The sequence below is a fragment of the Thermobia domestica genome, chromosome 2 (genome assembly GCF_964235325.1).
Source record: "Thermobia domestica chromosome 2, izTheDome1.hap1.1, whole genome shotgun sequence".
In the NCBI taxonomy this organism is placed as follows: Eukaryota; Metazoa; Arthropoda; class Insecta; order Zygentoma; family Lepismatidae; genus Thermobia; species Thermobia domestica.
The window spans coordinates 301,810,980-301,824,043 of NC_137455.1; the positions used below are offsets into that span (position 1 = coordinate 301,810,980).

The 13,064-nt window shown below is 34.2% G+C and overlaps 1 protein-coding gene across 1 annotated transcript in view; it reads right to left on the reverse strand.

Moving 5' to 3' along the window:
* The window catches only part of LOC145679468 (sodium channel protein Nach-like), a 244,203-nt gene extending 234,555 nt beyond the window's left edge, over positions 1–9,648 (reverse strand). The window contains exon 1 of the mRNA XM_081750047.1: positions 9,557–9,648. The gene's annotated coding sequence lies outside the window, so the exon portion shown is untranslated. The remainder of the gene's footprint in view (positions 1–9,556) is intronic.
* Positions 9,649–13,064: the final 3,416 nt, after the last annotated feature.

A 13,064-nucleotide genomic window follows, 5' to 3' on the forward strand; every position in this document is an offset into this window, starting at 1 on the left:
ATTTGCGTACTTTTCCCGTAGACGATAATGTTAATTCCAAATTGAATTTTTGCGCCTCTGTTTGTCCATTACCCAAAGTAATATATACAGAATTCGCGATGACAAGAGATTTTGATCTGAATAATAACAAGAATTCCCTGCTTTTAATCGACATTTAATCTATTCGTGGATATGGTTTTCGTCTGTTAATATTGATCCCAGATATTTGAAAGTACTCATGTTATCAGAAGTATTATTCGATATTTTAACGCATCCATAAGTTTTCGTATTACGATCTCGACGAACTTCCATGCATTTAGTTTTCTCAGCATTTACTTCTAAACGCATGACCTTGTAAGCGCTTAATAAGACTTCTGCATTTCCTTCTATTGTTTTCCTACTATCCCCTATTAAATTTACATCATCATACTTCATAACCTGGTGAGTCCCATTAACTTTAGTCCCTGGTTGCTATCTTGCAAAGTTGAATAATAATGGCGACAACGCATATGCTTTTTTCAGGCCATTCTCGACGTGAAAGCTCATGGACATAAATTTTCCTACCCGGACTTTATTATGTTATTCATTTAAACGTATCTTAATTAATCTTATTAGCTTCTTCGGTATTGCAAATTCTGTAAGAATGTCGTACAATGCTTCTCTTCTAACCGAGTCGTAAGTCTTTCTAAAATCAAGATTGAGATGATGTACCGGAGTATTTACAGTGAGCTTACGTCCGGTTAACTTTTGTCCGCTTTTGCATTAATGTAGGTGAATTTATGTCCGGTGAAGTTATGCCCGCGACCCGCCACTACATGCAAGAAGAACACAATGATAGAAGACTTGCTAACTTAATTTCAAATATCTATATGTTAATGATAAAAGATTCACTTTGGAAGAACTGGGAAATAACGAAACAACCCCCCCTCAACACTGCCTTCCAGATGGCGGTGTGTAACGAACAAGCGCAAATGTGTAGCCTGGGGCAGATTTAAAAAAGCAGTGATCTCCTAAGGAGAAAGCCAAGTTTTCTGAATGTACAGCTGCCGACTTGCCAGACGAACAACAAACACAGTCTCAAAACTATAGTACTAGTGATCATCTCATAGCTGACCTTCTCTCCTCTCCCTCCATTTAGTCATAAGCTCTATGAGTGAAATCTCCTCGTAGTGTTAACAGAACAACAGCGAAAGGCAAAAATTCATCCCTCTCCTAGCACTCAACCATGCGTCAGCCTTCGGCAACAAATTTCCAAGAAAAAGCGATGTACTTGCAAAAGGAAACATCTCATTCCAGTAGAAATGTTGATGACAAACAATGAAACTAACGCTTGCATTAGGAAGGAATGTGCGGAACCAAATAAAGGCGATTGTCACGGTATTGATGTATACATGTACAGAGGCAGACAGAGAGAGAGAGAGAGAGACAGAGTGAAGGCTATTCACATCAGCAGTGGATTTTGTTTCGAGAGATTCTTGAGGAACGGGTAATAAACATTTGTGTTGTAAATGTAATTCGAAGAAATGATCACAAATTTATTTCGGGAGGGGCTTGAGTCCGATAACCACTCCTAAATACGCCACTGTAGATCAGTCAACTGCTCCCATATTATCTAGCAGCAAAGAAACAAATTTTGAGTAAAGGCAGTTTTACTAGCAATTAATCTTCGTGACGACACAGATTTTTCGAGACTGACCTAAGTCTCGTCCCGATTTACAGAGGTGTATCTCGGTCTCGTCTCGGTATATAAAAGTCTTGGTCTCAATACCATCACTACTTCATTTGCCATAGCATCTGCAGAGCGAATATAATTAAGTTTCCTATCCAATAGCTACTACGAAAATGCCATTTTCGGTGAAATAATTTTGGTGTTTCCTCTAAATATACAGGGTGTTTAAAAACAACATCGATAACGTTTGCGTGGTGATTCCCGAGACGAAGGTGAGACGAAAGTATAGGGCAACCAGGGTGCAAAAATGCTTTTTTTCGGAATTATAGGCTGCCGAAAACACGAAAAAATGAAATTTAAAGGTACATAGCTCCTAAACTATGTGACTTACCGATGTCGGGTCAAGACTTCACATAGGAACTAATATGTTCCCTATGCAAAATTGCATATTTCAGAATCCTAAGGTACTCAACCAATAATTTTTATAGAGGGAGTTTGGCTACAGGCATATAAGTTCAAGTACTCAATTATTACCTATATAAAACTGTTGTGGAAATGCTCCAGGATTCTTAAAAATGGATATTTGGATAGGCCATATATTAGTTTCTAAGTGAAGTCTTGACCCGCCTGCAGGACGTCGCATGGTTTAGGAGCTATGGAACTTAAAATTCATTTTTTCATGTTTTCGGCAGTCTATAACTCCGAAAGGAAACGTTTGTGCACCCCGGTTTGTCTACTATTCGTCTCATCTTGGTGTAAGGAGACATCTCCCAAACGTTGTCGGTGTTGTTTTGAACACCCTGTAGGATATGGTCAAAGGCAATATCTCTGTCAAACTTCCTTCCAATTGTACTTGTCTCCGTCATTTCAACACTCTGGTGAGAAACGAAACCGGGTTTGAAAAAACCCGAGACGAATTTCGCTTAAATCCGAACCGTTACTTTAGAAAACCGAACCGATTTTGGAGAAAACAGAAAGCGCGCTTGGAGAAAAAAATGAAATCCGTTTCGATGAAAAACCGAACCCGTTTTTTGAGAAAATCGAAACCATTCCGGTAAAAAGCGAACCGGCTATTTTAAAAAAACGAAATATGTTTCGGTAAAACGAACCGGTTCTTAAAGAAACCGAAGCCGGTTTCGGTGAAAAACCGATTCGGTTTTGTAGAAAACCAAAATGCCGGTTTTTCGGATTTCCGATTTTTTAGAAACCACTTTCCGGGTTTCACAAAAACCGGTTTTGCCAATCCCACTTTATATATTTCACAAGTATTGTTTTGCATGTATCTTTATCGAATGTACGTTTAGTTTTACTAATTTGTACTGTATCACCATTCTTAAGATGTTTTGAGAAATCTGGATTCTTCTTCTTCCTCTTTATTTTATTATCATGCTGATGATGCTATAGTTGTAATAGGTTCTTTTGAGAATCTTTTTCAGGTGACATCTTAATGCTTGAATTCATTGAATTATGTCACAAGAACAGATAATACAAATTACATAATTATAGGTTTGATACTTTGTGAAATACTTCCACATTTTTTTCTTTTAGAGTACTATTAAAACGGTTTACAATACTAGCTTATATTCGGATTTTTAGTTGTAATGTTGTTTATTTTCATTTGCTGCAAGTACTTGTGTTTTGTTTTATTAGTAAACTCACTTCCTTTATCTGTTCGAAATGCATTGGTTTTCAGTCTTTGAAAACGATTTTTAATACTTTTAAAACATCGTTTGTATTTTTAGGTTTTAATTTCAGGTCCCAGGCATATCGATTGAACACATCTATCGCTGTAAGAATATAACGATATCCGTCATTAAATTTATGAAGAGATTGAAGATCATTAATATCACTTTTCCCCTCATCAGCAATGTTTTTCACTACATAGAAATATCTTTTAAAACGACGACGTGCTGGTGTAACGTATATGTTGTTTCCTTCAGCAACCATTTTCTTATACAGTGTCTGTATAGCTTCTGTATAGCTATCTGCAATTTTAACAGTTGAACACGAAGAAGGATGTGAAGGGTTGTAGCAAATATTGCTTATCTGTTTGTTTATGGTTTCCCCTTTGACCAAGCTGGACATTTACACTCACGTGTCCTTATAGGAGATGCTACTTCTTTTTATTTTCTGCTCCTTCTTCGTCTTCTACAAACAATTTCAAAGGTAGTTTTTCCGTTGCGATGATGCTTTTGTTCGTCGTAAAATAAATGACAAACGTTTTGAGTTTCTAATAAGTTCTTGATTTGTGTTATTAGAAGATAAATAATTGCAACATTTTTACCATCCATGTGGATAGGTGTGTTTCCGTGGTCGCGACACATCGCAGATTAAAGCTATAATGTGAGATCCTTCTAGTTTATCACCTTTGATGTATACAGCTAATTTGTTATCGCACGTAATATTATCATCGTGTTTCATTTTATGCAGTAGTAATTCAGCGCTTTTACGAAACATGTTGGTATAGATAACAAAATTTCTCTGATATAGTTGACGTAATCGAAAGTGTCACAAGTTCTTGGTTTCGTACTAAATGTTAATATTTTTGAAGAGCAGTACTAGATTGATTCCACTTGTGTTCATCACTAAGAGAAGATAAATGTAAAACCTGTTGCATTTCTTGATCCAAAGGAGATTCACGTTTCTCTAGGGCTGATGATGATGATCCTGGGGTTTGTATTCGATTAAGAACTTCAGGTGGAACTAAAATAATTTTCATTGCGTGTTCCGTTGCACTAACGAAATAGTAAACTTGATAATGCACAAATTAAGATAGGACCTAATAATGCCGGTATGAATCCACCCTGTTGCACTAGTAAATGCGCTTCTTCTTTTCGTTTCAGTTTCCCTTGTTCACAGGATATCGAAGCGTCCTCTTGTAATAATAATGTTGTTTAATACATTATAACAACATTAATTAATACTAGGAATCACTGAAAAGTCTGCATTTGCCATTACAGTTCTACGTAATTTATGATTTGCTTTGCTCAGCGCACCAAGAAGATCTCCGTGTTTAACTCTTGGAGATATATTGATAGAATGAACAAACACAGTACAAAAGTAGCAATATAAACCCATCTTCTTCTTCTATTTCGTTTGAACATAAAGGCAATGATATCACCAGAAAATTATTTGTTTTAAACGAAGTTTATCTGGCGTATCCTGTTTTAAATTAATAAATAAATATCTACATGGTAACTCTGTTACGTCATAGAAACTTTCTTGAAGGAATTTGGGATGCTCAGGAGTTAGCTGCTAACTCATATTTTTAATATTTTTTTATCTCTTGAATTTTTAAATAATACGAAATAAGAAAAATTCAAGCTCATATCTCTCCTTCCATTTCCCTGATAAAATATGTTTTGTGTAATAAATAGTACGCTAAGATTTCTATGAAGAGAACCCTTTTCAAAGAAATCAAACCATATTGCTGTTCACTTCCCACATATGATCAAACATAATAAGATGACGTCCAGTTTCAGTTAAAAAGTTTCTGTTCGAGGTAATTCTTTAATAAATTGAAGTTTCATCGAAATTTCTCTGTATGAATTTTGCCATTCTGCATAGTACCAATAAATATGACGAAACGGTCTATTAACCATACGTAATAAGTTAGAAAGTAATCGTATTACAAAGTAACTTTTTTCCACATCCATTTCGTCATGCAAGAGTACATCAAATGGATGTTTCCACGTCGTATTCATGTTAAGAAGTATAAAACTTCTCTCTTTATCTGTATATGTATCAAGGGCCTATTACATTTCTCTTCTTCATCTTTTGTTGAAAGGAGTATATCATATGAATTTGGAATTCTACGTCGTTTTATATATTCTCCTTATAGACTTTTGTTTTAGGCAAGCTAAAGATAATATGATCTTGCCTACTGCAATTTTTTTATTTGTAATTTTGACTTCTGTGGGTCGAGATTCTTCTTATTCTGCTTCCTCTTCATTATCTACTATCATTTTCCTCATTACATCAAAATTTATATGCTTAGAATACACATAATTTAATGAGAAGCCTCTTATTTTCCATACTTGTACTCCTTCTTCATACTGGGATCAGAAACGCGTAACGCACAATTCTTGGGTCCAGTTGATACATGTTCTGAGATATATGGCTCGTTAACATATACGAGTAATTCATTTGTTAAACTATCTAAAAAGTCAAAAGTTGGAATTGTACTTTCACCTGCTTTTTAAGTGTAAATTACTGAATCAGTATCAAAATACAACACTGTTTCTTCTAATTGTTCTAAATACTTCTAAATAATTCTAATCTTGATTGTGCTGTTGTGTATGCGGCTATGACAACGTTTACTGTTAGTAGTGAAACAGGAACTTCGTCTGTGTATTGCCAATATACATACAGCATGTCATCATTTACTGGAAATGTTTGATGTACATTTATATCATGGGATGTTAATTTATCATATCATTCCTTGTAGTCATTAATGATGCTTGCATGACCCATCTTCTTACGTTGACCAAATTTTCCTCAAAATGAATTTAACATTAATTTATCTGAATCCCTAAGTGATAGATTATGCTTAATTTTCTTTAAATCAAGATGTATTATTTCCTTTCCACAAAATGCTGAATGCACTTCTCCTTTAGCTCATCAGTTTCACACCATGATGTCTATCCACTAGCTTCCGTTGTGCTCTCAAGAAGATGGATATGTACTCTGCAAATAAGCCGACATGCAATGTTTTTTCATTATGTTAAACGACATCATAACCCCTAATTTCATGAATATCCATTTTGTTGTATCCTTTTTTCAATGTTTTTTTACTTCATCTGCTACCAATGTATCATGTAGAAATCGATCTTCATATGATTACAAGATACCTGGTTTAATTCATCACATGTACGACAAAGTGGATACATTAATCAATCATTTGATTGAAAAGGGAGCACTGGATGGGAGAGAGTTTTTGGATGAAGATTAGTTAACTAATCCTTCTACTTCTCCCATGCTGGTAATATTTGAATCTCCAGGCAAATAGATACTTAGGTGGCGAATTGGAAATTTCTTGGTTTTAGAGACGTAAATGTACATGCTAATAACTTCTTTGTAGCATATTCTTACTACTTCAGACTCTTGTGCTTTATGACTCAAACGTATGGCATTCATACGACCTTCATAAAAAGCGTCACGAGGATTCAATTGAGTTTTGTTTGCGTACTGATTACTATCAACATACTTCTTAATCTCTTTATTTCCTGCCAATTGTTTTTGTTTAATTGACAGCCCATATTTCGTGAACTTCACAGCCAAAATCTTTTAATTTTTGGATCTTCTTCTTTGTTGCTTCATACCGAAATTCCATGGTGTCTGTAGCATTGTTATATATGTTTTTATATCTTTCATTAGGGTAGCAAAAATGCAACCACGTGCAAAACAACCTTCGTAGTCCCACATGTGTATTCTTCCTGCATCGGGGTCTGTCCATCCACCATCTACTTTCACTGATGCAATTCGTTTTTCCTCACTACATGCAACATTAGTAATTTGAATGTTTCTTGCTTTTCTTCCCAAGACAACTACTGAAATTGATTGTACATCTCAACCGGTACCCGTTCTTTGGTATAATACCAATAGCATTTTCCTTTAATAAATTTGTTCGATACACCAAGTTATAAGCACTGGCGATTGTAATGCATTCAAGGTGAGATGTGTCCCTTTTATTTTCGTATCTTGTGTACATTCAATATCATAAAATAAATCATAGCTTTCCTCTCGATGATTGTTTTTTCGTTGGCTTTCTTGATTTTCTACCTTCATTTACTCTCATGTGCCACTCTTATTCGGTGTTACTATAGCATATCAAATATTGCAATACGTTTCTACACATACGTGAGATTCTTTTTTTTGCCACAACACTGGGCACAACATTTCACAATGAAACACAAAGGCTTTCCAATTTCATACGGAGCTGACTTATGATATTCATAGCATGACTGACCATAGAATTCTAGATTACAATCGTTGAAGGTAATATGTGTTCTTTAAAATCACATGGTGGCATCTGATAACATCGAAAACATACAGCTGTACAATGTTTCAAATGTTCATACTTGTCTCCAAATTTCTTACGACAACTTTCGCAATAATAACTGCAGTTAAACATGCTATTTAACATTGTGATTGTTGTGTATGTAAAGTAAACTTAAAGACGTTAGCTCGTTATCAATTCGTGGTGCTTGTAACATAACATCAGTTCCTCACAGGATCCTATACACTGTGCTTTTATAATCCTTTAAATGTTCTTGAAATTTACGACTTTCAGGAATTCCATCCCCGTGAATGAGATCTACATCAGCAGCTTCACATAAATCTACTGCTTCTTGCTGTATGAAGTATTTATATTGTTTTACATATCTATTACATGCTGTTTGATTTCCCCTCTTTTGTTATTTTAAACTTTAGGCAACAACGATTGCATGTGGTAAACGTTGTCGAATTGTTGTCAAAGCGTTGTTCAATTTTCAAACTCGTCCTAAATATTCAGGGTCTCTTTAACCACATCCAATTTCTCGTGTGACTTCAAGGCTATACTAACTTCAAATTAGTTGGCATAATTTGATCTTTGGGTTTTCTGCATAAGTGATTTTATTACTAGAAATCGTTTACTATGGGACTGTGTTTCGATAAAATATGTCTTCATTGCTTCAAAACAAATATCATTATATAGTATAGGTTTCGCTGATGTAGTTATTCACATAAGACCTTTCACGTGGAATACAATGATATTGTAGGACTCGAATATACAATTTTTCATCTTACGTTCTCAAAATATTATGAAATACAGTGAGTAACTTCCGTTCTTAGATGATGCTGAATGGACTCCAAATAACAAACTATTCACTCAACACTTGGAAAAGTCTTGTTTGATTTTGTTTATATAGTCATCTGTATGCGAATGAGACCAATGCTAAATTTTGATAGTGTTGATGGTGCAGTTCTTCGTGGAAACCAAGGATATTCAATGTCTATGGGAACACCTGCATATACGATTTCTCGTACTACGTTTCATGAAATACGATATTCACCTTAGCAGCTAATACCAATTGGATCAAAGGACAAATTCATACAGTCTGGTCGGAAGCTTGGATCATTGAATACAACAGCTTCACTTTCTATCCTACAGGCGTTTCAGTGGGAATAGAAGCAAAGCTAAATCGCTTACGCTCTTCGCAGGAGGGGCTTCCCGGGGATCCAGGCTAGCTCCAATACAAGACGAGAAAAAGAAATAGAGGAAAAAGCACGTTTTATCTTGTTTATACAGCCGGTAGGCTTCCAAAAGCATACCACCTTATTCCAGAATAGCAACATACTGGTTTAGGCCGGTTTAGGGTACAGCTACAGTTCCCAGGGCCAAAATTTTCCCACGCGCTCACCAAGCGCCTGATATCCTCTACGTCCCATATAGGGTTACGGCTAAGGAAGGCGCTAAACTCAAATCCACCGAGGTCAAATTTGTACTAGAAAACATAAGTGATTTGATTACTTACTAAAAAAAAATCATCGAAAGCTACTAGAAGCTGGAAGAAAATATGGTCAATTCTCAAATGCATTTACTTGCTTTATAGAAAACAACAAAAAACAAACAGCATATACAAGACCTAACTCTGTAAATGCACTACAGATACCAAATTTATGAGGAAAAAATATTTTAGAAACTATCTGCAAGTTCAGTTTGGTTTGACAATCTCATAAAACCCATTACTAAATTTGTACTTAAAATAATACTAGAAGGAAATCCGAATTTCTATTATATTAATGGCGTAATTTAAAATTAACTTCAAATCTTATCTTCCGTTCTGGCCTGTATTTAACTACTTATATAATATTACTGTCCTTAACCTTCAGGTCAACGTACAGATATGAAGCAATCGTACTTACTGCAATATAAAATTAGGTGCTTGGTAAATATGAACAAGACCATGCACAGATGTTGACAGAAAATATTCTTTAACAGCATCACTAACTGATGAAATCAAATTTCTAATTTTGCACATCCTCCTATAACCATATCTGCAACGATATCCACAATTTTTGTTATAATCATACTTATTATGACAACCAGCTAAGGAGACTACATTTTAGTATAATACGAATATAATACAAGTCACGTCATTCATGTATAAAAAGACATTACACACTGTTCGATCCAAATACATTACAATTCTATATTATTAAACTAAAAATCTTCTAGGAACATTTTATAGAAGCAATACTGCTGAAATATATCAATGAAATAAACAAAATGTTCTTGCTTTTTCTAGACAGCTTAAATTGTGCATTTTCTTTCAAATACTACAATTCCTAATGGAATCGCACTCTAGCATGTGTTTTTACAAGAAAAAAAAAACGTTCCTAAGTATTACGATATTGCTAATAAAATACTGCAAATTTCCTTTGATACAATTCCGCGAAAATATACATATGTTTATCAATTTGGCATTCATTAGCCGACTGGTGTAGAGAACATGAAACCTGAATCAGTCGAAAATATATAGTTTAGTCGGGAGAGGAATTGCAAGTCGGAAGGTACGTTTATTAGAAACAGAATATATAAATGCTAATTATGTAAGTTATTGTTGGGTTATAACAATATGAACAGTTTTAGCAACGACAACCCAAATGATTGTAACTGAATTGTAGGGGCTAATGTCTTCAATGATATTATTTTGGGTTTAGCCTCCCCTCCAGCAGCGAGGCTTTATGTGAAATGGACTTATAGATTAATGAGAGATCCAAACCATATTTACCTTCGCCCGAAATGGAACCCGTGAATCGCACACTATTTAATACTTAAGAAATTAGACTATGACTCCAAAAGGCAGCAATTTGAATCCATAGAACAAACATTCTTAAATTTATTATGCCTGCTATTCTTGATAGATAATGCCAACGGTTGTAAACATTTCACACTTAAGTAAGATAGACATTGTTGTGGTCATAAAACAATGACAATGAATATTTAGTTTCTATAATCACAAATATGGTAAATTTTAATTTAGTGTAGATTTATGGGAAAATTTTAATATATCGTTCCTCTAAACATTTTTCCTCTTATTTTACGTTTTTTTCGCATTAAGGCTTTATAATGACGAATTCATATTTTAGCATAGGTTTAAAACCTTTCGTCTCAATACCAAAAGATTTACAATTACAGTTCAAAACAATGAAATGAGCTAGTTTATAACAGAGATATCATATGGATCTTTGCGTATATGACAACATAGGACCAACGTCTATGTGAGTAATACAACCGAAAATGTGTTATAAATTATAAAACTATCACTGCTATAAAATGTCACCAGTAGATACACGTATTTTCTAAACTAAATTACAATTCTTTATTATATAGAATTTTGAACAGAAAGCAATATATGATCAGGGAGTACCTAAAATCACTCTTATTTTTACGACAAAGATGATTTATGCAGAATATTTGAAACAATCGAACCCCATTTTCTAGCTTAAGATAGGTATTTGAATTGAACGAGATTATCAAAATCCAGCCCGGCCTAAGTCTAACGAAATACATTCGAAAATTCATTTATGATATATTTTAAACGCTTTACGAGATAGTAGAGACACACAAAGTGCAAATCTTTTCTACATATTGGGAAAAAATAGGAATTGCCTTTTTTCCTCTCTCCCTTAGAAGCTTAATTTTATGAAACGCTATTAAATAAATTTATTTAAAGACATCATCTTGTACTTTCAAATATCGAACATGATAAGTCGTGAGATATACTATTTTACATACATTTTGAATACTTTCCTTCTCCTGAGTGTACTATATTTTTATCCATAGTGTCATAAACCAATCCCTGTTCAGAGTGTCACAAGCGTTTTAGATTAGTCATCGGTTTTCATTGTCAAGCGCGTAACAAACAGCTTTACGCGTAAGCAGTATAACTGTTCGACTCATCTAATAGGTATTTAAGGTTCTTTCCCTTCATTCAATTTTTCTGGAATATTCAAATATACCAACAATATCTTCCTGATCATTTGAATCATCGAAGTCAAGATTTTGTAGAAAATTATTATAAATCTGAAATAATACTAACACCGCGATTTATTTGTCGTATCATATCGGTGGGAATAGACCATATACTTCAAAGAGCAAATATTAAAAATAATCACATGGTCATGAATCAAGGGATCCTAAGGACCGTCCAACGTCTCAGAAGCGAGAGAATATTAATAAGGAGGAAACACGTGTTTGAGATGTTTGGAAAATTCCGTGAAAGAAGGAAAGGGTTGTCCGTTTCTTTAATATTCTAATTTATGTTTCTTTTTTTCAGAAAATGCCGAATTGTAAAAGTAATTTTCAAGTTGAAGATGTGGAATTTGATATATAGACTTTCAATTAAAGTAATGAAGAAAGTTTCATTGTTTGAAGAAAAATACATTAATAGCAGCTTCATTTCTTTTTCCAAATATTTCTTTCTTTCCTATTTTTGAAAGTCCGAACGTAGGATTAGTTTAACATGGTGGTGTGACATTAATTAAATAATATTGTTTAATAAAAGTAAGAAAATAAGTGTTTCTAGAAATCTAACTCCTAAGGATTAAAAGTAACTCATTTCTATAATATCTGAATTTCCATTCCTTATTCAGAAAATGAGCAATCTAAGCATTCTCAAGAAAAATGTGTATGATTTGGTATATAAACATTTAATTCAAAGTAAGGGTTTTCTTTTTGAAAGCCCCTTTCTTGGGAAGAAAAGTAGAAATTTAGAAAATATTTAAGTATCTTGCTAGTTATTTCGAAAGTGCACAATATTGGCATTTACCATTCCATCTTCTATATCATTTGATCTTATAACCTTTTTCTGATATTAGTTGTAATAAAGTTTGTTAGTAATTCACGAATATATATGTACGGTATCTAGATCGCACATTGTTTAGTTTCCAAGTCTGTTGCCTTTAGCATTTGCCACATGGCTTAATGAGAACAACTATACTCTATAACCCCATCACCCGCCAAAAGATGAATCTATGCTATATTGAATTGTTATTGACGTATTATATCAGAGCTTTATGAAGAGCTGCCCATTTTTCTGCTAAATGTAACTAGTCTGAGCCTGTTTTTCGAATTCCATACATTTGTGAACAGTTCGTCAGTTAAATCAAGATACTCCGGTGATTTGATACACATTCTGACCCTGTGGTGCACCTCCACAACATTCATCACGATTACTTACTCTGAACTCTTGTCGACCATGCGTCTGCAGCATGGCTTTGCTTCTAAGAATGAATGTTGATGGCATGCTGTAAGCAACATTCATGACGTTACTCTACTTGTCTCTCGAAAATCATTCTGTAATTCCTATTATTTTACCAACCAAAACATGGGCGGTGAACCATATTTGTTCTAAAGGTCACATTCAAA